The following is a 25,813-nucleotide window of genomic DNA, read 5'->3' as shown; positions in this document are numbered from 1 at the left end:
TATACACAGGTGGACAACTTCAGCTTGATTGGATACTCTGATTCAGACTTCGATGGACACAAAGAAACTGGGGTATCTACTTCAGGATATGCTATGAGTCTTGGATCAGGAGCTATCTCCTGGAGATCACGCAAACAATCAGTTCCAGCAAATTCCACAACTGAAGCAGAATACGTGGCAGCAGCTGAAGCAACGAAAGAAATTGTGTGGCTCAGGAAAATTCTTGAAGATTTGCAGGTAAAACAAGTACAATCAACTCCACTCATGATTGATAACACCTCTGTAATAAAGTTGGCCAAGAATCCAAAGTTCCATGATCGAACAAAGCATATCAATACTAAATATCATCTGATTCGACATCATGTTGAGGCCAAAACAATCCATCTCCGTCATTGTTCCACAAATGAGCAAATTGCAGACATCTTCACCAAAGCACTTGGAAAGGAAAAGCTTGAACAATTCAGAATGATTCTTGGACTCACCAACATCCCTTCAGATTAAGGGGGGGAATGTTGACACCTAATCTTCATGATTGGGGAATTTGTAAAATAAATAAATCAGGAATGTGAACAGTCATCGGAAGATGAACTGAACAATCACTCCTAATGTATAAAACAATAACATACCTATGGAATAAACATACCAATCAGCTTTTCCTGCCTTTTGAGAGTTACTGCCTGGCCTGACAATGTGGACACATGTGATGAGAAGCACCAGAGTCTAACAGCCAACTTTCAAAACCCTGAGAGACATTACATACAAGTAAAGTTTCATCTATCATACATAGGTCTTCAGCAAATAAAACTTCGTCTCTCATACTTGAATCAACCTGATTTGTTTCCTTCTTCGGGTTATCAGACTCTTTTCGTTTCCAACAGTCTTATTTAAGTTGTCCAATTTTATTGCAGTGCCAACATTTTGCCTTACACTTCTTTCCCTTTGATTTAGATCTGGAAGACTCCCTTTTTTCTCCTCTTTCCTTTTGACTGTCCTCTAGCTATCATGGCTTCTGGTGCAACTATTTCAGTACTAGATTTCCTTCATACTTCTTCAGACAAGAGAGCTCCCACAACTCATTCAAAGTTCAAAGAATCACTGGTGCTCAAACTGATTAAAGTTATGAAGTGGTCCCATGACTTGGGCACAAAACACAACAAGGTTATAGCTTTGTCTTCTTCCTGAATTTTAACTTCCATATGTGATAATTGGCATATAAGTGTATTAAAAACATTTAAATGTTCTCCAACTTTTGAACCCTCCTTCATTCGAAGACTATACAATTGTCTTTTCAAATAAATTCTATTGGTTAACGACTTTGTCATATATAGTTTTTCCAGTTTTTCCCATAAGCCTAAAGTTGTACTTTATTCAACAATGTTGAAGAGAAATTCATCCGCCAGGCATAACTTGATGATACTAAGACCTCGAGCATCCAAGTCCTCCCAATCTGAATCTTTCATGCTAGCACATTTCTTATTTTCCCCGTCCAAAGCTTTGTGCAACCCTTGTTGCACGAGCAAATCCCTAACTTTCAGTTTCGAGAGAGAAAAGTTGTTCTCGCCGATGAATTTCTCCACCTCGAACTTTGCATTCATAATTTTAGCCATTTCTTTCCTCCTAAGGTTGCAGTCTTTCAACTTCTAGGGTGTCTTTCACCTCCTAGGGTTTCCTGATTACTTGAGTTTCCTTTTTTTCTTTTAAAAAAAACTGGACAGAAAACCTACTCCAATAAACTGGGAAATTCTTTTCTTCAATTTAAAAAAAACAATTACAGTTTTCTAGAAAAATAAAAAATAAAAATATATATATATATATATATATATATATATATATATATATATATATATATATATATATATATATATATATATATATATATATATATATATATTAAAAAAAATAAAAATCATTGTTTTCTGTAACCCACAACAAATAATTTCCCAAAAAAAATTCTTTCGAAGAAAAAGGAATAATTTTTCATAAATACCTGGATTTAATAATTTTTCACAAATACCTAGATTTTTCAGTGAGTAACAATTTTCCTTCAGAAACCCTTTTCATGCAGCAGTGGCCTCCTCTTCCTTGTTCAGTTCTGAACAGAGCCTCCTTGCTCCACGCAAATTCAACTCCACTCCTTGATAGTTCTGGATAGGTGGACAGGGTGAGCAACGGGCAGCAACCTCCTTGACCACTCTAGCAGCACGCAGAGGTTAGCCAGCAGCAGGCGGCAACATTGCAAACCATGGGCAGTAACACTCAGGTTCACACACATACCACAAATACCTTGCTCCACAACCTCAACAGGGCCTCCACCTGGCTTCCTCAACTAGCATGCAAATAGTTCTTGAAGAGGCCACCCTAATAACCTTGCTCCACAGACTCAAGTTCTTTTGGATAGCCAACAATGGTAATGGTCCACGCAGACTCTAGACATATTGATGGGCCTCCTTGCCACAAGGCGAGCAATAGCTCCTCCTCGTCAGCTCTTCCTCTCTGCAATGACGACTGCAATAGCTCCTCCTTATGAGCTCTTCTTCTCTGCAATGATGACTCTTCTCCTGTGGCGGCAAGCTCTCCGAGCTTTGGTCCACGCACACATAGAGGCAGAGATACAAGCAATAGGTTTGGCAGTGTAGTGCTCAAGACACCTCCTTCTATAGTGTAAGGCTCGAGACACCTCCTTCTCACTCCTGGTCTTTAACACGCAGATTTATGAATTTCTTTCACCGGCGTTCCACTCCAACTCACTTCGATACCATTTGTAGTTACAAGAGGTTATCTAAACAAGAAATAAATGAAATTTAACACAACCATACAGGTAAAAACTCAAGATTTGATAGGGTGTCAAGGAAACATCCAAGGGCAAGGGATTGGAATCTCTATTCAATCAATAAATGATTCTCCTTGCAATATTTCATCAATTTTATTTACATAACTGTTGATTGGTATGAAACTAACTTGTCAATAACTAATACAATTTTACCCAAATTTACATTAATTAGTTTTCAATTACCAACACTTATTATCATAAAGAGTAGGATGAACATTTTGGGAAAAAGGGAAAATGTCTTAGAAATTGTTAAAGACCTACATGTAAATGCCCAAGGTGGTCTAAAAAGGGCAAATGTCCTAGAAAGTTTTAAACCACCTACATGTAAATTCCTAGACTATGAGGTGGTCTCACTGCGAAATACGTCCATAATAATGGGCTATGCCCTAGGAGGTGGTAAATAGGTCCATAATAATGTGATTGGGATCTTGGCTCATGATTCATTTTCCATAGTGGTCTTAAAATCCTTTTGTGTTAATTATAGATTTTGCTGAGAGTGGGGTTTAAATTTGGATATGTTGTTTTACAATTGATTGGAACCTTTTGCACATGGATTGGAAAATAACCAATAAGAATAAAATTTCTCCCTATGAGTGGGGTTTAAATTTGGATGTGTTGTTTTACAATTTGATTGGAACCTTTTGCACAAGGATTGGAAAATAACCAATAAGAATAAAATTTCTCCCTCATTTCTGAGAATTTTTTATAACTTCAAATAATGTATAAAAATTATAACTTTTTGATCTTTATAAAATAGGTTTCCCATCATTTTAGTGTAAGATAATTCTTATTTTCCAAATACATATAAGATTAAAATTTCCAAAATGATACATGTAAAATTTAATTTCTATATCATAAATGTCTTTTTAGTTGTTAATGGTCTTTGTGGTATATTGGTTTACTTTTTCTCTCTAGTAGATACCAAGAATACAATCTTTAAAAGAGCTTGTTATATTGTCTTTATGATTAAAAAATGTGTAATATATTTTAAAAGGTTGTTATATTTTTTCATGGTTAAAATACTGTAATATAAATTTGGATATAATTGTAATTTAAATATATTTTTAACTATATAAATAAAATTAAACTGTTTAGATTTTTTTTCATTATTTAATTATATAATTCAAACTTATAATTTTAACACAATTTTATAAAATTTTAAAAAAATATTAATAAAAAATACAAATATTAAAAAATCAATACAAAACATAAATTACAACATTTGATTCAAACTTATTTACTGTTTAGATTTTTTTTAATTATTTAATTATATAATTCAAACTTATAATTTTAACACAATTTTATAAAATTTTAAAAAAATATTAATAAAAAATACAAATATTAAAAAATCAATACAAAACATAAATTACAACATTTGATTCAAACTTATTTACTACATCCCATTCAAAATTACAAAAAAAAAAAAAATAGTCGTTCTATAAAAAATAAAAATAAAAATACAGAACAATTAACTATAACCTTAATACTCCAAAAAAAAAAAAAAAAAAAAAATCAAAATTCCCCTAAAAACCCACATTAAATTTCCATTAAAAATGCAATACAAAAATTCCTGCAAAAGTTCAACTATACACTCGCTAGTCCATTAAAAACACAAACACATTAATTTGCTAGTCCATTCAAAACATAGACACATTAATTTGACACGAACAAGAATTAATCAAAATATAAAGAAAATAATGGCATAATGTTCATCCTTATAGGTGGTAGAAGAGTTTGCTTCCATGATCTATATTATAATGGCATAATGTTCACACTGGCTAGTCCATTTAAAACATAGACATATCAGTTTAATGGGAACAAGAATTTATCAAAATATAAAGAAAATAATGGCATAATGCTTATCTTTACAAGGTAGACTCTGCATAAAAGTAGCAATTAAAGAATGCTCCTTAAAGCTATTGAAGAGCATGTGTTTCTTCCTAAAAGTGGGTAGAGTATGTATGTGTGTGAGATGGCCTCTTAGATGGGTCTCTTGTCTCTCACCTTAAAATTGGATAATAATAATAATGTGATAGAGAGTTTAGATATATTTGAAAAATAATCATAATCTTTTTGCTTTTAGATTTAATTAGAAAATGTTATAAAATTAAATTCAAATAAAATATTTATAAAATATTTTGATTGTGAAGTGAAAAAAAGATTTTTCAACATGTGGTATTGATGAGTCATGGTATTGGTGCATGGTTTTGTAACAAAGCTTATTCATAATTTAATAATACTTTTAACTTTTTATTATTATTTAATTGAGGGGACTACATGTAAAAATGTTTGACAATTTCTTTTACATTACATCTACACATCTCGCTATAGTGACCTATAGAGAGCTTCTTGGCCCACAAATTATATATATATATATATATATATAGTCGTACTTTAAAAGAAAACCTTTTTCTCATTTTTGGTTAATTTTAACCAGATTCTAGCACATAATTTAAGTTGTTTGATATGTATCTTTGAGTGTCCAGTGAGGTTTTTAGCGTGTTGAATCCATTTATGCATTCAAAAAAATAATTTAAACAACAAAAACTCATGAACATCGTTGAAATAATATCACTAGATTCAATGAAAAAGGCTATTTCATCAAAGTTTTACATAGTAAATATGTAATATTATTAATGATTTTATATAAATATTAAATATTTAATAAAATGATTGTTTTATATAAGGATTTACTATCACTTTAACATAAATATTTATTAATATTTTTAATAGTTATTATGAGTTTTTCCTAGTTTGGTGGGTTGTTTTAAGAGCATGGGGTGGGTTTGATCCACATATGGATACCCACATCAAGAAACCATTTGACCACTACCTCAAAGTGTGCTCCTAGTTAAACCCTCATACTAATTAAGCCTTATTCAATAGTGAAATACTCCTCACTTTTAATATTATATCCAACCCCACTTTTGTTGAAAAATGTAACTAGGTTTTTGTCTTGATAAAATGTATTTGTCAAAATAATTTTTATTATTGTTACAATTACTTATTAAAACATGGATTTCATGCTTGGGTCATCATTTTGTTAGTCAAAGTCTGCCATTGAGGACTCATATGATTAATGAAGAGTCAATAGAGTCATTGTATATTTTATGAAGTCTTTTTTCGAATTTAGATGATGTAAAATGAATTATTTTTTAGTCAAAAATGAATTATGTAACCTCCACACCAAGTGGGCATTAAGAAAAGAAATTAGACCACATTGTAAGGGTATATATACAAGGTTGTTCTACTTCATTGGGAGCATCTCACTCTCTCAGACATAGTTGGATATCTCAAAGCTCAAAGCAAGTTGAAAGAAGAGTCTAAAAGGAGTGCAATGTTGGAAGATGAAAATAGAATTTTTAATCTCTCTCTCCCTTTCTCTCTCTCTCTCCCTTGTGTGCTAGTTTAGGACATTAAAGTCTCCTTTCCAAAGTTGAAGTTGTTGTTGAGGCTGAAAGCTACCAAGTCGGAGCTACTCTTGATGCCCAAAGCTGCAAAGTCTAAGCTCTTGCTCATGCTCGAAGTTGCCAAGTAGAATCTATTTCTCATGCTAGAAGATGCCAAGTAGAATCTGTTGCTCATGTTGTAAGTTTCCAAGTGGAAGCTATTGCTCATGCCCTAAAGTGCCAAGCAGAATTTTTGTCGATGCCGAAAGTTGCCAAGTAGAAGATGTTGTTGATGTTATAAGATTCCAAGTAGAAGTTGCTAGGGTTGAAGTGTTGTTACTACTAGGTCCAAGGTTGGATCGAGGAAGGAGAGGCTGGCTTGGTTTGGAGGAGGTATTTTTCTAGGTTGAAGAATCTCAAGGAAAACTATTGAAGGAATATATTTTCACTAGGTTTTCCCTAGATAGAGGTTTTGCCCTAGGAGAGTGCCTACATCTTGTGTCTTATGTTTTTGTGATCTTCATGCACACATAATTTGTTAATTTCTTAATGAAAGATAATACAACAAATAAGTAAAAAAATCCAACATAATTGAGAATTAAATATCAAGAAAGATAAATCTAACCCTAATCCTACTACCATTGATTTCTCAACAACTTTAAACTTTTTTATTTATCAAAACTATTATTCTAAAGCTTAGTATTCTACAGTCAAACCCTTGTAGGAATTAAACCTTAAACAATAATGAAAAACTCCTCACTTTTATTGTTATATCCAACCCCACTTTAAACTACATTATTTATCAAAACTATTTTTTTGCAAGTTTACTATTATATTGATCAATGAGGAGACAACATGTATATCATATGCATTCTGGCTGCCAATTGGGAAACTAGACCAACATTGAAAGTATAATTCTTTTGTCCAAAATTTCACATGTAACTTAAAAAAACTATACCTATACCATGCCTCAACATTTTTTCCAGTACTATCATGCAAATGCATAAGCATAAGTGCATTTAAAACGTAGCTATGTTAGTAAAATTCCATGATAACTATGAATCTCCAAACCCAAGAGGAGATGCTACAATAAACAAAAACATGTGCCATGAAATAGATTAGTTAGATGTTGAAGCATCAACTGGTGCCATGGTGTGACAGGAGAGACTAGATCTTTTTCTTTGGAGAGCATGGCCTTAATTCATGCTAATCTAAGATCCATGTCCCCAATTTGATAGAAATCTCCTATTTCTCCACTTGAATGGAACTGAGTTGAAGATAGATATTCTTGTTAGTGTCTTCTTTATCATTGAGGGCTTGGGAAATGAGTGTTTTAATGTTCCAATATAACTCTAAGGTACATACTATATTAATTATGTCTTCCTTAAGTGTGGCCTTGATTTGGAAGGCACTCAACTATTGAGGAGAGGAATTCCTCGCTAGTGTGCTCATTCCTTTTAGTCATTGCTTCAACAACCACTTGATTCACAAATATCTGGGTGTGTTTAGGGGTGTGATCATGGTACCTATGCATTGCAGTTTGGGCTCAGAAGCAGTCTCACAAACTCCCTTTACCTCTGCTAGAGGAGATACACTCGCTTCTCATTCATTAGTGAGTCATGTTGTGGGAGTTAGGCTAACAAAATATGACCAAGAGTGCAGCGGAAGAGAACACATGATAACAAGAAATCACAATATAGTTTGGAAAAATAATAGTAAGTTATGATTAATTGATGAAGCTAAGGTGAGGTAGAGCAACTGTTAACGAGTATACAAGCACTACAAGGAAATCACGTAAATCAGTTACGATGGTGTTGAAGTGCAGCTTGGGCGTAAGTGTCAAGGCCCAAATAGTTTGAGTGTTGGTATAATGGAATGAATATGCGTTGGGACACATGGAATATGCGTGTACTAAGATAAAGAATAAAGTGTAATGACTTATATCACATGAATTATAGAGCTCGGAAACTTAAATAATTTCAACCAGTTTCTAATGGAGTTGTAAAGGAAAATGGGAATGATGCCAAACACAAAATGCAATGAAATGCACCTATTTGTGAGCATTGTCAAAGATGATTGTGAACTAGAGCTAAAAATTGTAGATATCAAGCCTCCAGCTATTCGAATCTAGCTATGAACCATCAACCTCAATGAGTAGACGAACCACTCAATGCCATCGAATTTAAGTGGCATCCTTTAGCTCAGTATCAATGGAATTATTTGTAGAAAATTTGAACTTACGAAATGTTAGATAAAGAAGATAGGTGCCTTCTCCCTCCAAAGAAATGGAAACAAAAGTTCTGAATAGAAAAATGAAACTCACGGTGGCAAGTTTTGCCCTTTGTTCCAGCTTAGTGATGACTGGATCCAAGATAATTAACAATAATATCTTTGTTGAGATTGCAACAAGATGATGGAGCTTAGTGAAAAGAGTTGCCTTCACTAAGTGGGGCTGCAGGAAAATTATGGCGCAAGTTCTATTTTTGATCCCAGCAGGGATGATCACAGTGTGGGTGACCACAGTATGAGTGATCACAGTGTGGGTGACCACAGTGTGAGTGATCACAGTGTGAGTGATCAAAGTCTATTTTTAGACTGGCTATCAAAAATAGAAAAGTCAAATATTATTGTCTCATAATAATATTTGGACTATAAACTTGATCTTATTCTCTTGGAGCACTTCAGGATGAGCTACGGATGTGGTACATGCAGATCCCAGAAGGAAGTACGTGGTTACCTATGGGATGACTAATATTTGCATGCAGGACTTCAGTTAGATCTCAAGTGAGTTGAGTTTAGTGGACTGGAGGTGCAGTTGATGGAGTTGTGTTTAGTTTAGCTTTGTTAAACTGGTTGTATTTAGTCTAACTGGCCAATAGACTAGAGATGAGTTGGGTGAATTAGTTATTAATTAATTCACAAGTTATTAACTCATAATGCAACTATAGAATACATCAGTTAACTCAGTTGCATGTCAGTTCATGTTCAGTTCAACAGGGCAAGGTGTTAGAGGATCAGATTGCTATCAGTTGTGACTATAGTTGTGCATGATGATTTGCACAATCAGAGGGATTGAGTATGCCAATGAATTGGCCAATATCAAGAATTGTAGCCTGTGCTCACGTCCGACAGAGTGTGATTGATTCTTTGCAGGTGAAATACGAGTTTGGTAAACCATTCTCATCAATTCTTGAGCAGGTATTGAGTTGTAGAGGCAGGAAAGCAATGGAATAGATTTGGAGATCAGATCTTAGTTGTATTGTGTGTAACAGGTGGAGCTGGTACTGGATTGCTTGTGATAAGCATTGTACTTTGTAATGTTACATGGTCTCAATCATTAATATACAGATAGTTGGGGTTTTTAGCGAGATGCTTTCCCCGGGTTACATACTGTGTTAATGTGTGAATGCTCTTGATGTTTTATTGTTATTGATGCTGCTATATTGATGATCAACGTAGAGGAGCTTATGTATTGTGTATGTATCCTGCAATAGTACATGATCAGGATAATCTCTGTTGAATATGTGTTAAATTATTCAAAATTTCTACATGGTATCAAAGCGAGCTAGATAATTGTAGAAAAAGTTTCTACATGGTATCGGAGCAGTTGATCATCAGATCTACTATTCAGGAAGTGTTTACATTCTATTTCTTCAGGCAGAGTCTATAATCGGGCCAGGTAGCCTCTGGATTCATCCTTCCTTTGGAAGGTGAGATATCCGGTGAATGCCCATACAGTCAATCTCTGTACGAGAAATATTGTGTTCTCACGAATCTTAGATCCGAGGTGGTTGAGTTGGTTGCTGGTGGAATTCGAATTTGCAGCAGTGTTTTCTTGGTGACAACACAGCAATGTCTTTCAACGGATTGCGATTGGAGTATGCTCTTGAGGGCAGCTCAAACTATATTGCATGGAAGGACAGGATGGAGGTAGTATTGGATGATAACGGGCTGAAGGTGTTCATAGAGACGGATGTCCCAAAGCCTACTGATGCTACTCAAGCTGATGTTTGGCAAAAGAAGACCGCAAAATGTCGAAGGATTCTGTTGGAGGGCGTGAAGGATCACATTGTGTCCAGCCTCCATGGAAAGGCTACTCCATATTTGATGTGGAAATCATTAACAGAATTATTCCAAAGCAAGAGCGATCAGAGGAAGCTGGCACTCAAAGATAAACTCAGAAACATCAAATGCGAGAAGGGTGACAGTATACCCAAGTATCTCACAAAGTTCACTCAGTGTCGAGATGAGCTGGGAAGTGTGGGGGTTACTGTCTGTTAGCGCTTGGAATTTACCTAGGATGAGATAGACAAACTCTCAAGGCTACATCAAACCATTTCACCTCGTAGCTAGCCCTACGAGGTATGAGAAGGCTCTCTCGGGTCAGATTCAGTAGATCTTTCAATATGATAAGCTGACCAATTAGGAATAAAGATTTTAGGCTAGTAAATTGATAAGGGAGGTTGATTTAAAGATTTTTGGGGTTTTTGGGTGGCAATTGGAGGGAGTGCAATTCAGGGTGTGGGAATTGGGCTCATTTTTTACAGGGAGATCTTTGGGGCAAGGTAGGAGTGAGTGCTGATGCCTTAATCTGAGATGGATGATCAGGAATGATAGAGGAGGAGTTAAAGAGGGCAAACAACAACTTTGAATCCTCTTTAGACAGTGGAAAACATAGATATTGAACAAAATTAAAAGTTGAGCATGGCATGCATGAATTCAAACTTTATCACTTCATCTGTTCAATTAGCAGCAAAGAAAGAGATGGAACACATAAACACACTTACAATAACGTGTAGAGAACACACCATCAACACAACAATCCACAAGAATCCACAATGATGTCTGCAAAACCCTGGCCTTCCTTTTCCTTAAATTGCAGTGATAGATGTACAATATACAATAATACTTCTCCCACAAGAGTCCAACCATGAAAATGAGCAAGAGAAGGCATAATATAGACCATCTAACTCCTTTCCCCACCTCTAGGGGTCGAGCTCAGCTTCCTAGGAGCAGTTTGAACTAATTCTAAACTTAGCACTAGATAATAGGCAGTCAAAACAACTTGCCTCTAAAACTTAGCTAACTCATCCATGCATTAAATATTCACTTTTTACATCAAGGAAGCTTCTAGAAGGGTTAAGAGAGATTAAATCTATCAATGTGCCATGAAAATTATCCATACATCCATCATTTACAAGTACAAATGATTAACCAAGGTAAAAACTGAGTTTTGCAGGCCAAAAAGTCAAAACTGGCAATTTCAGCTCGAGTGGTCGCGCCCCCTGCTCGAGTGGTCGCGCCCCTTTGCAGCACTTTTTGAGTGGGTTCCAGTTGTCCCAATCAAGTGCAAGATGGCTCATTGGAAAGCTCTGTGTGTCTACTTTCCATCCCAAGTGGAATTTCTGGATTTGGAGTTGATTTGACCCCTCAAAAGTCAATTCTCCCAAGGTCACTTTCTGCAACTCAAAAAGTGGGCAGAAAGTCAAAATTTTGATGTATTTTGAGCTTTTGGAGGCCCAAATATCAAAATCAAGTTGACCCCAAGTATAGGTAATTCTAGTTTTTGCATGCCCTTTCCAAAAATGTCAACTTTTTGTGATTCTGAGCAGTCCTCCCGAGTGGTCGCGCGGGGGGTGAGACCACTCCATAGGCAAAAACCTGTAAATTTCCAAAAAATTTCCAAAATGCTCCAAAACTCTCAAATTTTTTTGATTTTGCTGCTGGATGAAGGCTAATGAGTACCATGGTGAGTGAGGGATGCCTCAGCCAAGATACAGAGTGGGTTTGTCCTTTTCTTCTTCTTCTGGGCCTCTGACAGCTTCCTTCGAAGAATTTTCATTTTAGCCTTGCAAACATGCAATCTTGCCCAATAGTGTGTTTTCATGTTGCGTAGCAGCTCTTTGTCATGATTTGCCTTCTCCAACAATCTCTCCAAGTGTGCATTCACACGGATAAGCATGGACTCCCGGTCAGCAGGCAATGGGTCACCGGGTCTCCTACGGTTCAAAGTTCGATCACTGCGGATCCTCCATAGCTCATCAAGTTCTTTTTCTTCTTCTAATTGTTTGGTGCGCTGTTCTAGATAAGTGATGGTCCATTGAGCCATTTGGAGCTTTTGCTGCAACACGAGGTTCTCCTCCTCTCTCTACCTGATAATCTCATAAAAATCTGAAGAAGGAGAGCGGGCATCACGACCAATGAAATCATCATGTGTATCACCAGCTCTCTCATCCTCAATCATGGGCTGCTTGTTCTCCCGTACTGCCTCTGCTGATGAAGAATGCGAGGCCCCTTCCACCTGGTGTGGAGATAACACTCGCTGATCTGAAGAAGATGACGAGACCCCTTCCACCTGCTGTGGAGAAAATACTCGTCGAGCTGCTGCAAATAAGGTCCTAGGACCTCTCTGATAGGTGACCCGAGGTGAAGAAGCCACATGTCTCGGAACAATAATCTCGGGCTGGTGTGATGGACCTCCCACCTCATGAATGACCTCTGGCTCTGGCTGTGGCTGTGTGAAGAACTCACGGGAGATAAAATCTGCCCAAGAAATGCCCTGCTGGCTCAGCTGATGGGAAACAACCAGCTGGATGAGACCATGATGACACAAGCTCCTGAGCTGCTGAGCTGGGGACTGCCTCTGAAACACGAACACCATCCTCTGAATATCCTGGAAGAAGTAAACCGGGATGTTCATCATCCTCACTCGGGTAAAGTGCATCAACAGGCGAATGTGACAAGCAAAGACTCGTGAAAACCTTCCCTCACATGTGAAGTAATGCATGATAATCCGCATGATCGGAGCATACTCCTCTCGGAGGAATCTGAAAGGAAAGTTCCTTGACAAGTTGTGTATGTATGTTGGCCTGAAATATGGCTCAAAGTAAACAAAATCCAGCCACTTGCGCATTGGCCACACCTCACCCACATTGGGTATCCCGGTAGCCAGTGAAATAGCCTCTGGAGAAAACACAAAATTCACCCCTGCAAGGGTGACCTACCCGTCATGAAGGTGTAGAACAAATAACCGGGCCAGCTCCCTATGATGCTGAATCTGTGCAAGCCTCTCGCAAAATTGATAGCATGACATGTACTGAAAGCCAGTCACTGCCAATGGGCAAGCCTGCAACTCTGCCAAGGATGTGGGCTCTTCTCTCTTGTGGTGACCACCCTTGCCACCCTTACGAGGCCTCCGCTGTGTCTCAACCTCCGTGGATGAAGATCGGTCATCACCTTGCTCATTAGTCTCAGTGGTTGACATGATGTTATTGAGCAAGGTGGAACAAATAAGCCAAGATGACTGTTGCCCTGCCTGCAAAAATGCTGAGAAGTATGCTGTTTTCAAGGGGAAAAATCATGAGGGAAATGTTAGGGGAGGGAATTTACATAAGGAAAGGGAAAATATATATAAACAACAGGGAACTTTGAAGGAAATAATCACATAATGTCAAATATGTCATTCTATCTCTCATCATTTGCAAATAAATACTTTATTAGGGAAAATAGGTGTTATGATCACCAAGGGAAAGGACAATATAAATTTTCATCATGGAGAGAATGAGGGCATGATCATCAGGGTATGAGGTAGCATCAACCACAAGCAATTAACAGGCTGCTCCTTTTTTATTTTGTCTTTGAATGCCTTTCATGAGCATACTTTGTTTTTTCAACATTTAAAATGGCCATTGATGCTTAATGGGAAACAGGGATCTTTACTTATTTGATCATAGGGGAGGGGAAGGGTTTTTATGACAGTTTGAAAGGGAAAAGGGATATTTTGTATCAAGGGTATTAGGGAGATGGAGGGAGAAAGGAAATTAGGATTTTGGGACTGGGGAACACATTAACAATCTCTGCCAACTATACTTTATAATAGCAGTTCTTTTAACAATGCTGGCAGCTTCATGAATGCTTTTTGTCATAGGTGAAATAAGGTTTCATTTACATGCTTTGACAAAGGGAAAGGGATTTCAATTGCATAGGGACTTTTAGGAAGAGATAGAGCAATTGAATTAGGGTTTTGGTGAAGGGAAGGGTAGAAAAACAGAGTTTTGGGATTAGGGAGATGTATCATGCCCTTGTGCAAACCCTAGCACAGCAAGTTGTTCATTTTGACCACTAGTACATTGATAAACTTTGTCATGGACACTCCCACAGCTATCTAACCTCTGATATTTATACAGCAACATATCTTTTTTTTTTGCTCATGTCTTTTACTAGGCTATGCATAATTACATTACTCTGTTTTTTATGATATTCATGTGCATGCCTCTTGCCATCATATTTTTCTTTTCAAAATGTTTCTTTTCATTTTTATTTTTTTCTGTGTTTTTTACATATATATTTGCTGTGTGACATAGTACTAGGGTTTTGGTAGGTTTGTATGGGAGAAATTAGGATTTGAATAGGGTTTTAGGGAGGGATTAGGGTTTTTAGGAAAGTGAACTGGGGTTTAGCATTACTTGCAAATGAGATTGAATAAATTAACACTCTGACATTTGTGCATAATGATGGGAAACCATGGAGGGAAATGAAGGAATAAAAAAAAACCTTGAAGAACAAACAATAACCCCAGCATAATGCTTGCAAAACAAACAATCACTTAACCTATCCTTTCATTAATTTCTCATGATAAAAATGACCATAATCATCCATTGAATCCATGGCACAATCATTAACAATGCAAGAGAGGCCTACCTCAGAGAATTCACGAGCAATCACAAAAATTTTTGAAGTTTTGATGCGTTCTGGAGCAAGCTGGCCGAGTGGTCGTGCACCAGCCTCGAGTGGTCGCGCCCCCCTCGAGTGGTCGCGCCCGACCAATTTAACACAGAGAATTGGCGCTGGAGTGGTCGCGCACCTCCCAGGTGGTCGCGCACCCTGGTGGAGTGGTCGCGCACCCTCAAAAAGCCTGAAAACTGCTAAAACTTATCAAATTCGTCCTCTGGCCTCTCTCCTTGTGTTTTCTTGCCTTCAAATGCACAATGAGTCTCTTTTGAGAGGGAATTGGCCTTTATATGCTCACATTTGAAAAAATTAACTTGAAAAACCCACTTTATAATGTTTTCACTTTTGCATTCTTTTTAACACTGTTTTTGAGTTGATTTTGTCCTGAAATTAGCTTTTTGAGGCGTTTGACTCCGTTCTTTTTGCAGGTTGACCATCTGATGGACTGTGGTGAATGAACCAGGGTTGTTGCCGGCACTTTTGAAAACTTTTGAAAATTTCTTTATTTTTACAAATTTCTCATGACCTTGAACTTAAAAACATGGTTTTTAAATCCAAGGCATTAAATGACCTGTAGCTGATGAAAATAACAATGAAATATATGTACATAACTCCTTCTGGCTTGCTGGGCACTCACTGAACTTGAACTCATGACCTTGCAGTGATTTTGACTCAAAACCCTAGACCTAAGACCTGGGACCTCAAGACAAAAATAAAAACAAACATGACTCAATTTCATTGTGGTATGACCTGATCCAGCAAAGCCAAGAAGGGAACAAAGACCAGCCCTCCATTCAGTTTTATGGCATGCCTAGCGGGATGCAAAACTGACACTAATGAGACACCTACCTATGCATATGCAAAGAGCTATTGATCACTGATGGAGGGCTCAAGACCGACACTAACACTGTCGATGATGAGGACTTGGTGAGCTTGGCTCTCCTTCGTCTTCCGAAGAGTTGGCATTCCTATCAGGACTCTATCAATGGTCGGGAGAAATTGCCAGGATGGGAAAGACTATGGTCAGACCTTGTGCAGGAGGAGATCAAGCGGAGTACCAGGGACGGATCTTCGTCAAAGGGAGCTGATGAAGCGAGTTGTGCTTTGGCTGCCAAAGCAAAGAAATGGAAGAGAAATAAAGCTTCTCAGTCTGGTGCGAAAGGCAAGAAGCAGGATATGTCCAAGGTGAAGTGTTTTCATTGTCACCAGCATGGACACTATGCCACTAATTGTCCGCAGAAGAAGAAGAACAAGTAGGCTGCTGGATCTTCAGCAGGAGAGGCTCTAGCCTCATAGTTTGAGCTTGATTTTTCATTGATCGCATGCTTGGTTTCAAGTGTGATGAGATCAGTGTGGTTCTTGGACAATGGTGCGTCTTTTCACATGACGAGAGATAGAGATTTGATCTCTGATCTGGAGGACAAAGATCTTGGAGTGCACATCGAGATGGGCGATGATGGTAGATACAGTGCGACTGGTATCGGTACCATTTCCTTTGAGAGGGAGTCTGGTAAACCCTTCGTATTGAAGGAAGTCATGCATGTTCCAGGATTGAAGAAGAATCTTATCTCAGTGGCGATGTTAGAAGACAAGGGGTATGATGTTGTTTTCAGCGAGGGAAAGGCTTTCCTGCGTAGCAAGACAACTGGTGAGACCCGAAGATAGGGGTTCAAGTGAGGAACCTTTATCAGTTGCATGTAGATGGATGCGTAGCAATGGCGGGCAAGGTAGAAGGATTGGTGAGCCGGGATGATGGCGAGTTGTGGCACAGGAGATTGGGTCACCTTCACCATGGAGCCTTGAATATACTACAGCAGATCACTACAGGGCTTCCTAAAGGCACACTTGCGCAGTCAGATCAGTGCCAGGGGTGTACTTTGGGGAAGTTTTTGAAAGCCACTTTTCACGAGAAAGATAGTCAAACCACGACGATCCTTGAGAGAATTCACACAGACGTGTGTGGAACTTTCTCAGTTGCTTCGACAGCAAAACACAGGTATTATGTGATTTTTGTTGATGATTTCTCTCGTAAGTGCTAGATCTTCTTCATGCAGAAGAAGAGCGAGACATATTCAAAGTTTCGTGAATTCAAAGCACTGGTCGAGAAGGAGTTGGGGAAGAAGGTGAAGGCTCTTAGGAGTAATAATGGTGGTGAATACATCTCGGACGAGTTCAAGGATTTCTGCAAGGCAGAAGGGATTCGTAGAGAGCTCATAGCTCCCCATAACCCACAGCAGAACGGGGTAGCTAAGAGGAAGAACAGAACGATTGTGGGTGTTGCACGGGCAATGTTGCATGATCAGGGCCTATCCCTTCACTTGTGGGTGGAAGCATGCAATACAGCAGTTTATGTGCAGAACCGTTGTCCTCATAAGATACTTGGCATGAGTACACCCGAGGAGGCTTATTCTGGTAAGAAGCCTGATCTTTCTCATTTGAGGATTTTTGGTGCTAACGTTTACATGCATGTGACGAAGGATGCTAGGAAGAAGTTGGAGCCGACCGCAGAGGTTGGGATATTTGTGGGGTACACTGATATGCCCCACAACTATCGTGTGTATTTGCCAGACAGTGGTAAAACTATTGTGCGACGGGATATAAAATTTCAGGAGGAGAAAGCCATGAAGTGTTCGCTTGAGAGGGAGCTACACTTGCATGCAGATGAGGAGATATTAGTTCCTAAGGATGAGCTTCAGGACGTGGATCAGCTACAGGACGAGGTTCATGGAGTGGAAGAGACCACTCATGCAGCGCCAACCATCAGAGGGTGAAAGCACTTGACAGAAGCAGAGCGACTGGATCAAGATGCAGAGAAAGTTGTAGGACCACCTACAGCCCAACGCAGGCAGAGACAGTCACATGATCGGTACACTGGATACATGGCTCTTATGAGCAAGTGTGTTGTGACTGAGCCATCCTCTTTCGAGGAAGCTGTGGAGGATCCCGCATGGGTAGACGCCATGGTGGAAGAGTATGATTCTATTGTCAGAAACAGTGCATGGGAGATTGTTCCTAGACCGGAAGGGAAATCAGTGGTGGGTTCGAGATGGATCTACAAAGTTAAGCAAGAAGCTAACGGGAGTGTGGAGAATTACAAGGAAAGATTTGTTGCCCGAGGCTTTTCATAGATAGAGGGGATCGATTATGAGGAGACCTTTGCACCTGTCGCAAGGTATTCTTCCATACAGGCGATTCTTGCTCTCTCAGCGCAGATGGGATGGCACATTCATCAGATGGATGTGAAGACTACATTCCTCAACGAAGTCATTGAGGAGGAGGTGTACATTGAGCAACCCGAAGGCTTTGAGGTCTTCAGCAGCGAGTCGCATGTGTGCAGGCTCAAGAGAGCGTTGTATGGGTTGAAGCAGGCACCACGTGCTTGGTACACACAAATAGACAGCTATTTCACAGGACTTGGATTCTCCAAGAGCAAGGCAGATCCTAACCTATACCAGATTATGGTGGAGGGTAAGTTGCTTATCATTGTACTGTATGTTGATGATTTGATTCTAACGGGTGATGAGCTGTTGATACTGTCATGCAAGAAGGATCTTGATACAGAGTTTGAGATGAAGGATTTGGGCCTCCTTCACTATTTCCTAGGATTGGAAATATGGCAGCGCAATGGTGGACTGTTTGTTTCTTAGGGAAAGTATGCTCGGGAGATACTGGAGAAGTTCAACATGCATGGCTGCAAGCCTACTGATACTCCTCTTCTTGGAGGTTGGAGGAAGGAGGATGCCACTTCGGGAGAAGAAGTGGATGCCACTGTTTATCGACAGTTGGTGGGGTCTCTAATGTATTGGGTCAATACATGACCTGATATATGCTATGCAGTTAACCAGATTTCACAAGCTATGGTTAAGCCTAACAAGCTCTTCTTGAAGGTGGGCAAGCATGTATTGCGCTACTTGAGAGGCGCATCGGGATATGGTTTATGGTACAGACAGGAGGATGAGGTGAAGCTATGTGGCTTCACGGATGCAGATTAGGCAGGGAGCCCAATGGACAGAAAGAGCACATCAGGAGGGGTCTTCAGTATTGGATCGACAGCAGTTTCTTGGTACAGCATCTGTGGCACTCAGTTCAGCGGAGGCCCAGTATATGGCAGCAAGTTTGGCTACATGCGAGGCTATATGGATGAGGAAGATCCTAGTTGGTTTGTTTGGTTCTCATTTGGATCCTACTGTGATTTACTGTGATAACCAGAGTTGCATTAAACTCTCAGCTAACCCTGTATTTCATGATAGATCTAAGCATATTGACATCAAGTACCATCATATCAGAGATTGTGTGCAGCGGAGGATCATGTTGCTTTCATACATTCCAACGGAGGACCAGGATGCTGATATTCTGACGAAGGCTCTCACCAAGAGCAAATTCGAGTACAACCGAGGCAGGATAGGGGTTGCTGATAATCCATATCTTGTCAAGAGGGAGTGTTGAGATTGCAACAAGATGATGGAGCTTAGTGAAAAGAGTCGCCTTCACTAAGTGGGCCCGCAGGAAAATTATGAAGTTCTATTTTTGATCCCAGCGGGGATGATCACAGTGTGGGTGACCACAGTATGAGTGATCACAGTGTGGGTGACCACAGTGTGAGTGATCACAATGTGAGTGATCAAATTCTATTTTTAGACTGGCTGTCAAAAATAGAAAAGTCAAATATTATTGTCTCATAATAATATTTGGACTATAAACTTGATCTTATTCTCTTGGAGCACTTCAGGATGAGCTATGCATGTGGTACATGCAGATCCCAGAAGGAAATACGTGGTTACGTATGGGATGACTAATATTTGCATGTAGGACTTCAGTTAGAACTCAAGTGAGTTGAGTTTAGTGGACTGGAGGTGTAGTTGATGGAGTTGTGTTCAGTTTACCTTTGTTAAACTGGTTGTATTTAGTCTAACTGGCAAATAGACTAGAGATGAGTTGGGTGAATTAGTTATTAATTAATTCACAAGTTATTAACTCATAATGCAACTATATAATACATCAGTTAACTCAGTTGCATGTCAGTGCATGTTCAGTTCAACAGGGCAAGGTGTTAGAGGATCAGATTGCTATCAGTTGTGACTATAGTTGTGCATGATGATTTTCACAATCAGAGGGATTGAGTATGCCAATGAATTGGCCAATATCAAGAATTGTAGCCTGTGCTCACGTCCAACAGAGTGTGAGTGATTCTTTGCAGGTGAAATACGAGTTTGGTAAACCATTCTCATCAATTCTTGAGCAGGTATTGAGCTGGAGAGGCAGGCAAGCAGTGGAATAGATTTGGAGATCAGATCTTAGCTATATTGTGTGTAACAAGTGGAGCTGGTACTAGATTGCTTGTGATAAGCATTGTACTTTGTAATGTTACATGGTCTCAATCATTAATATACAGATAGTTGGGGTTTTTAGCGAGATGCTTTCCCCGGGTTACATACTGTGTTAATGTGTGAATGCTCTTGATGTTTTATTGTCATTGATGATGCTATATTGATGATCAACGTAGAGGAGCTTATGTATTGTGTATGTATTCCGCAATAGTACATGATCAGGATAATCTCTGTTGAATATGTGTTAAATTATTCAAAATTTCTACAATCTTGGCATACATAATACTCATCTACATTTAGGGCAAGTAACACATTGGGTGGATTTCATACCTCATGCTACATAGATGTTAAATGTGATGGTGGGATGGCCCTGCATCCCCGTATGGAGCAAGGTAATGATGGAGTGCTAGTACACCCTCCCCTCTCACATGGTTTTTCAATGTGCCACCCTCATTAGGGATTATCAAAACTATTATTCATCGTTATTTTTTCTAATTAATTTTAATAAATACTCATATGCTTTATTTTAATTTCCAAACAATTATCTATATAACATTAGATACATGAAAAAATCAAATGTATTTATTCTCTAAAACCACTATCCATAAATATCCCATTAAATGTAATAAATATGCACTTGCTACATATAGATACTTCTTATAATAACCAATATTACTTTGACAAGTTGATATATATATGAACTAGATGTGATTGAGATATCTCCCTTAATATTTCCTTCGAATTATGTGTGGCACCATTAAAGTTTTCACAAAGCAAGTTTTTGAGCTCTCATAATAGTTGCGCAACGTGAACCTCCTTTTTGGATATGATACCTCGCAATACATATATGTTACAATCACCATATACAATGATATGATGGATTTATCCCCAAATCTATGGGAAGTTTTAGGCATATGCATGAATCTCTTTATCGCTTCTAGCATCTACCCTCCCTTTATGATAGAACCTGGGTTGGCCACTTCGAAGAAAGTACGATAGGCCTATGTACCTTCTTATGACCCACAAATCCATGCATCTCACAGCTCAGGAACCCTTTGTTCCACCCTGTACGATAGGCCTATGTACCTTCTTATGACCCACAAATCCATGCATGTGGCAGCGCGGGAACCCTTTGTTCCACCCTTGTTGTTTTCTCTGCAAACCCTGCACCTATACACCCCTACCCCCCTTGATCCTTTCTCTCCCCCTCCAATAAGTAGTTGCTTACCTCTAGCACCCCTCCTCGACAAAATCGCCGCTAGAAATTCCCATCTTAGGATTCCTGCAAGATTTGGTGGGTATCCACTACCTCCAACATCCCCTCCTTGACAAAATCACCCCTAGAAATTCCCATCTTAGCATTCTTGCAAGATTTGGTGGGTATCCACTAAAGGACTTTACTGACTCCTTGTAAATTTTCTCTCATTAATGACCATCTCCATTGTAACAATAATGTTGTAACTCCAAAATGTCTCAACTTTATTTGTCAACTCTGGGTTCCTACAAACTTAAGAGGGGTCGACAATGTATGTGAAATAAGAATTATCCCTTTTTTTTTAACTTTTATATGGGTGTAAGTTTCAAGATGAAGTCTAGTTACACAAATACCATTGTAACCATTTTATTGTATCGGAAAAACTCCAAATTTCATGAAATGAAGGAAAATAGGAAAACCCATGCTAATATAAATGAAGGAAAGAAAACCATGTTAACTATATTGAAATGATAGCAAATAGTAAACCCTAATTTTGCAAGAAAGAGGCAATTTCTACAGCAAACTAGTTCGAATAATATAATTATTCTCTATGCTTCTAAATTCCATATAGAGGGTTCTAGGGATGCTGTAACACATCAAAGAAGGTGAATCATGAGTTGGATGCAATTTTGGGAAAGTTTTGGAATAAAATTACAAACTCTTACAATAGTCTCAGTTTTGCTACAGGATATAGTCTAATGAGCATAAAAGTATGCTAAATGCAAGGATGAAAAGTAGAATAAGCTAAGGAAGGGATAATAAATGATAAGGAAATTATGTAGAAGTCATTGCATGAGTTGTAGGAGGGTTTCTTTAGCAAGTATGTGATTGTAGGGTTTCATGTAGCTAAAAAACATGGTATTGTGCAAACACAATGAAAGAATAATGATTGACAACAAATAAACACAAGCTACTAAAGTGAATTTAAATGCATAAAAAAGGATGCTACTTAATATATGTAACCACTATCAACATTATCATCTAATGTTTACATACTATGCAAGAAAATTCTATTCATAAATCATCTAATATAAAAGCGATAATTAGAAATAAACAATAAAAATGGACAAATTCATAGAAATAATGATACAAAAGTGGTATTGAGCACCTCCGGTGGGCCCTAACCTATGGAAGCTCATATCCTTGAAGCAGAAGTAGACTAAGAGTTGAAACTAAGGATGACTTTTTTTGATTGAAGAATCACTTGCACATAAAAAAGTTCTAGAACTTGAAAATTAGACTTCCTAATATGTTATGCTGCCATTCTCTTGCTCCTACTAACAACCTAATGGGCTACTAGATCTCTTTATTTATATAAAATGGATGAGGAGAAACGTCCTTGAAAGGAGGATTGTTTACCCCCGAAAACCCCTAGAAAATTGGATCATATTCCCTAAGTGACCTCACAACAACATGAAGGATTATTTATTGTCTTTAGCCAACTGAGTCGAACCTTTTGTAGCACGGGGTACATCCCATGAATTTCTCTCGTTATATCTCCTTGTAATTTTTACAAAATCCTCTTAATATCATGCACAATAATCATGTTAGGTACATAAAGCATGAAATATCTCTTAAACCCCCCTAACAACCCACTTAATATAAGATTATGTTATTAAGTGAAAAAATGAAGGTCTAATACAACCTTAATAAGCCTAGGAGAGGTTAAATGGGCCTTATGTTTCACCTAATTGGGAGGCCAATCAAACCCCCCCTATTGAAACTGTTTCTCACCCTTTGGGAAACCTACTCTTCCTTCTTCCTCTGTCTTTCCTCATTCATATATTTGATGACCAATTTAACATTCCATGCTATGCTGAAGGTGGATCTATTTATTGACTGGAAACTTGCCTTCTCTTCAATGTATTGCCACTCCCTTGACCCTTCTTCCTCACTCTGATGCTCCTGAAGTCCTAATAGCAAGGGTGGATTGAATGTAAGTCCAATTAGTTGGACCTCAAGGCTATAAATGATCCTCTTATACAAATGAGTCTCTGAAAATTCCTTTAATTGCAACAACTAGAAATGTATTCTCCTAACTGATTAATTATGAAGTTTATTTGCTATGACAAACAACGAATAAATCACACTACAATTTTTCAAAAATAAAATACGCTGTGGAAAATAAAAATTGGAATTGAGAAATATGGAGAACACACAAAATTGACACCATTATTTTTGGACAAATGTCCTAGGAAAAATCCAATATGAGAAAACTAGTGCAACAAATGAGGGTTTTACTATTATTATGCAACAATGAAATTTCTTAGTACAACTTGGATGCCAAATTGATAATCATCTCCAAAATAATTTGTCCAAAAATTAGTGCGATGATTTTTTTCCTACCTAACATTGATCCAGCTCCAAATCTGGAATCGTCTAAACGAACTACTCCTATGTCAGCCTTTGTTCTACCTGTGTGTAAGGAAAACTTGCACTTCTTGCGAACTGCTCTAATGTTGTTGTTCTTCCCAACTCAACCTTTGAGAATGACTCATTTGGATTTCTAGAATTTATCATGACCTCCAACAATTGAATCAACCCTCTCTTTAGCTAAACCAAACTCCTTTGAATATGCTACAGAGTCCCTGCGGACTCTCACTCAGGAAAATGCGACCCTCTTGCTATTGACTCTTGTGAAATCACTATCTTCGCTCACTCTTTGCCTCTCCATCACTTCTCACCCTAACTTCTCTCCCTTGGTTGACCTATGCAACTAGGTAGCTCGATCTCTACTAAGCAACTCGACCTCACAAGTGTGTTCTCCATGAACCCATTGAGTTTCTCTTATAATCTCTTGTTGGTGAACCAACGACCATGATTAGATCCCCATCAATGACTAAGATCATCTCAAACTCGATCTGTGTGAGTTTCTAGATAATTCTCACCTTTCTCAATTAATTTCTATTAATTAATCACTTTTATTAAGTTAGACATAGGAAATATTTAATCATTGATAAATTAACTTAATTGAGCTATCTCTAGGTGTTTTCTCTTGGAACTTTTTCTAGGATTTGGATATCTTGTGTTTCTTAGCTTCTCTGACCAAAGTCGAGACTAGAACACCTATCCATTGCTACAAAAACTAACACTCCCTCTTAGCAAGGAAAGTTGTGTATTGTCTCATAACATCCTCCTATACATTGTCGATGTTTGACAACTATGACAACCTTCCACTACTCAACAAGCCATTGCACATACTCTCATTCATCTCTGACTCTATAGTTGAACCATCTTGAACGTGCACAGTTGTTGACACTACATTGTGCCTCTTGCACCATTTCCAACTTTGCACAACATTGCCATTGATTTCATGCTACTTCCACTACTACATTTGGCTGGAAATTCTGACAGAGAAATTCAATGGAATGGCTAAAACTGGAAAAAGTGTGAGAAGTTAAACAATTTTTTTTTGTTTTTTTCGAAAATCCTAACTACCATTGAATATTCGATGACATTTCTTTACTAGTCAAATATTCAACGGAATACCCTATCCCGTCGATTATGAGACGTTTTCCTATAACCCCTCATGTCATCGAATAACCAATGGTAGTTCTTTTACCATGAGATATCCGATGCTATATCCAATATGAAAATGTGTTTTCTAATTTACGACAAATGGTAAATAACCATTGCATAATGTTCAATTCCATGATTAATTCCTTTTTGTGCTGGAAACGTCTAATATGGGACCACTTTTGATCTTTTTAACTAATTAAAATAAATATAACATTAATATTATAATTAGATATAACACTATTAATATCATATCTATATATATATATATATATATATATATATATATATATATATATATATATATATATATATCATATTAATATATATAATATATTAATGTTGGGCATGGGATCCTTTGCAATAGGTTTTGGGGCTTAAAGCCCAAGTTTTGGTCAACTGTATTATAAGACTCTACGAAATGTGGCGCGGAGTGCGAAAGTCTAGAATGATTCATAGGGTTGTCCACCCTAAGAGTTGTAAAATAATGTAAAGTTGTGTTAGCCTACCCATGGTCCGTGGACCATGGATTGTATAAATAGAGTGAGGCTCTAACTGTAAAGACAGTAATTTTAGTGGCTAATAGATATATGCGAAGGCATGGTTAGAGCATAAGATGAAAAGTTGAAGTGTATTGGGTCGTAGTAGTAGGAATAGGCTCTACAGCTAAGTGCGCAGAGGCCTAGTAGAGTCTACAGCTGAGTGCGTGGACCCCTGAAGCTGAGTGCACAGGGCAGAGTTAGGTCTGTAAGTGCGATTGTACTTG

This window comes from Pinus tabuliformis, chromosome 5_2 (assembly GCF_031772625.1).
Source record: "Pinus tabuliformis cultivar Carrire ecotype Pingquan chromosome 5_2, CPIR1, whole genome shotgun sequence".
In the NCBI taxonomy this organism is placed as follows: domain Eukaryota; kingdom Viridiplantae; phylum Streptophyta; class Pinopsida; order Pinales; family Pinaceae; genus Pinus; species Pinus tabuliformis.
This window is presented reverse-complemented; position numbering follows the sequence as displayed.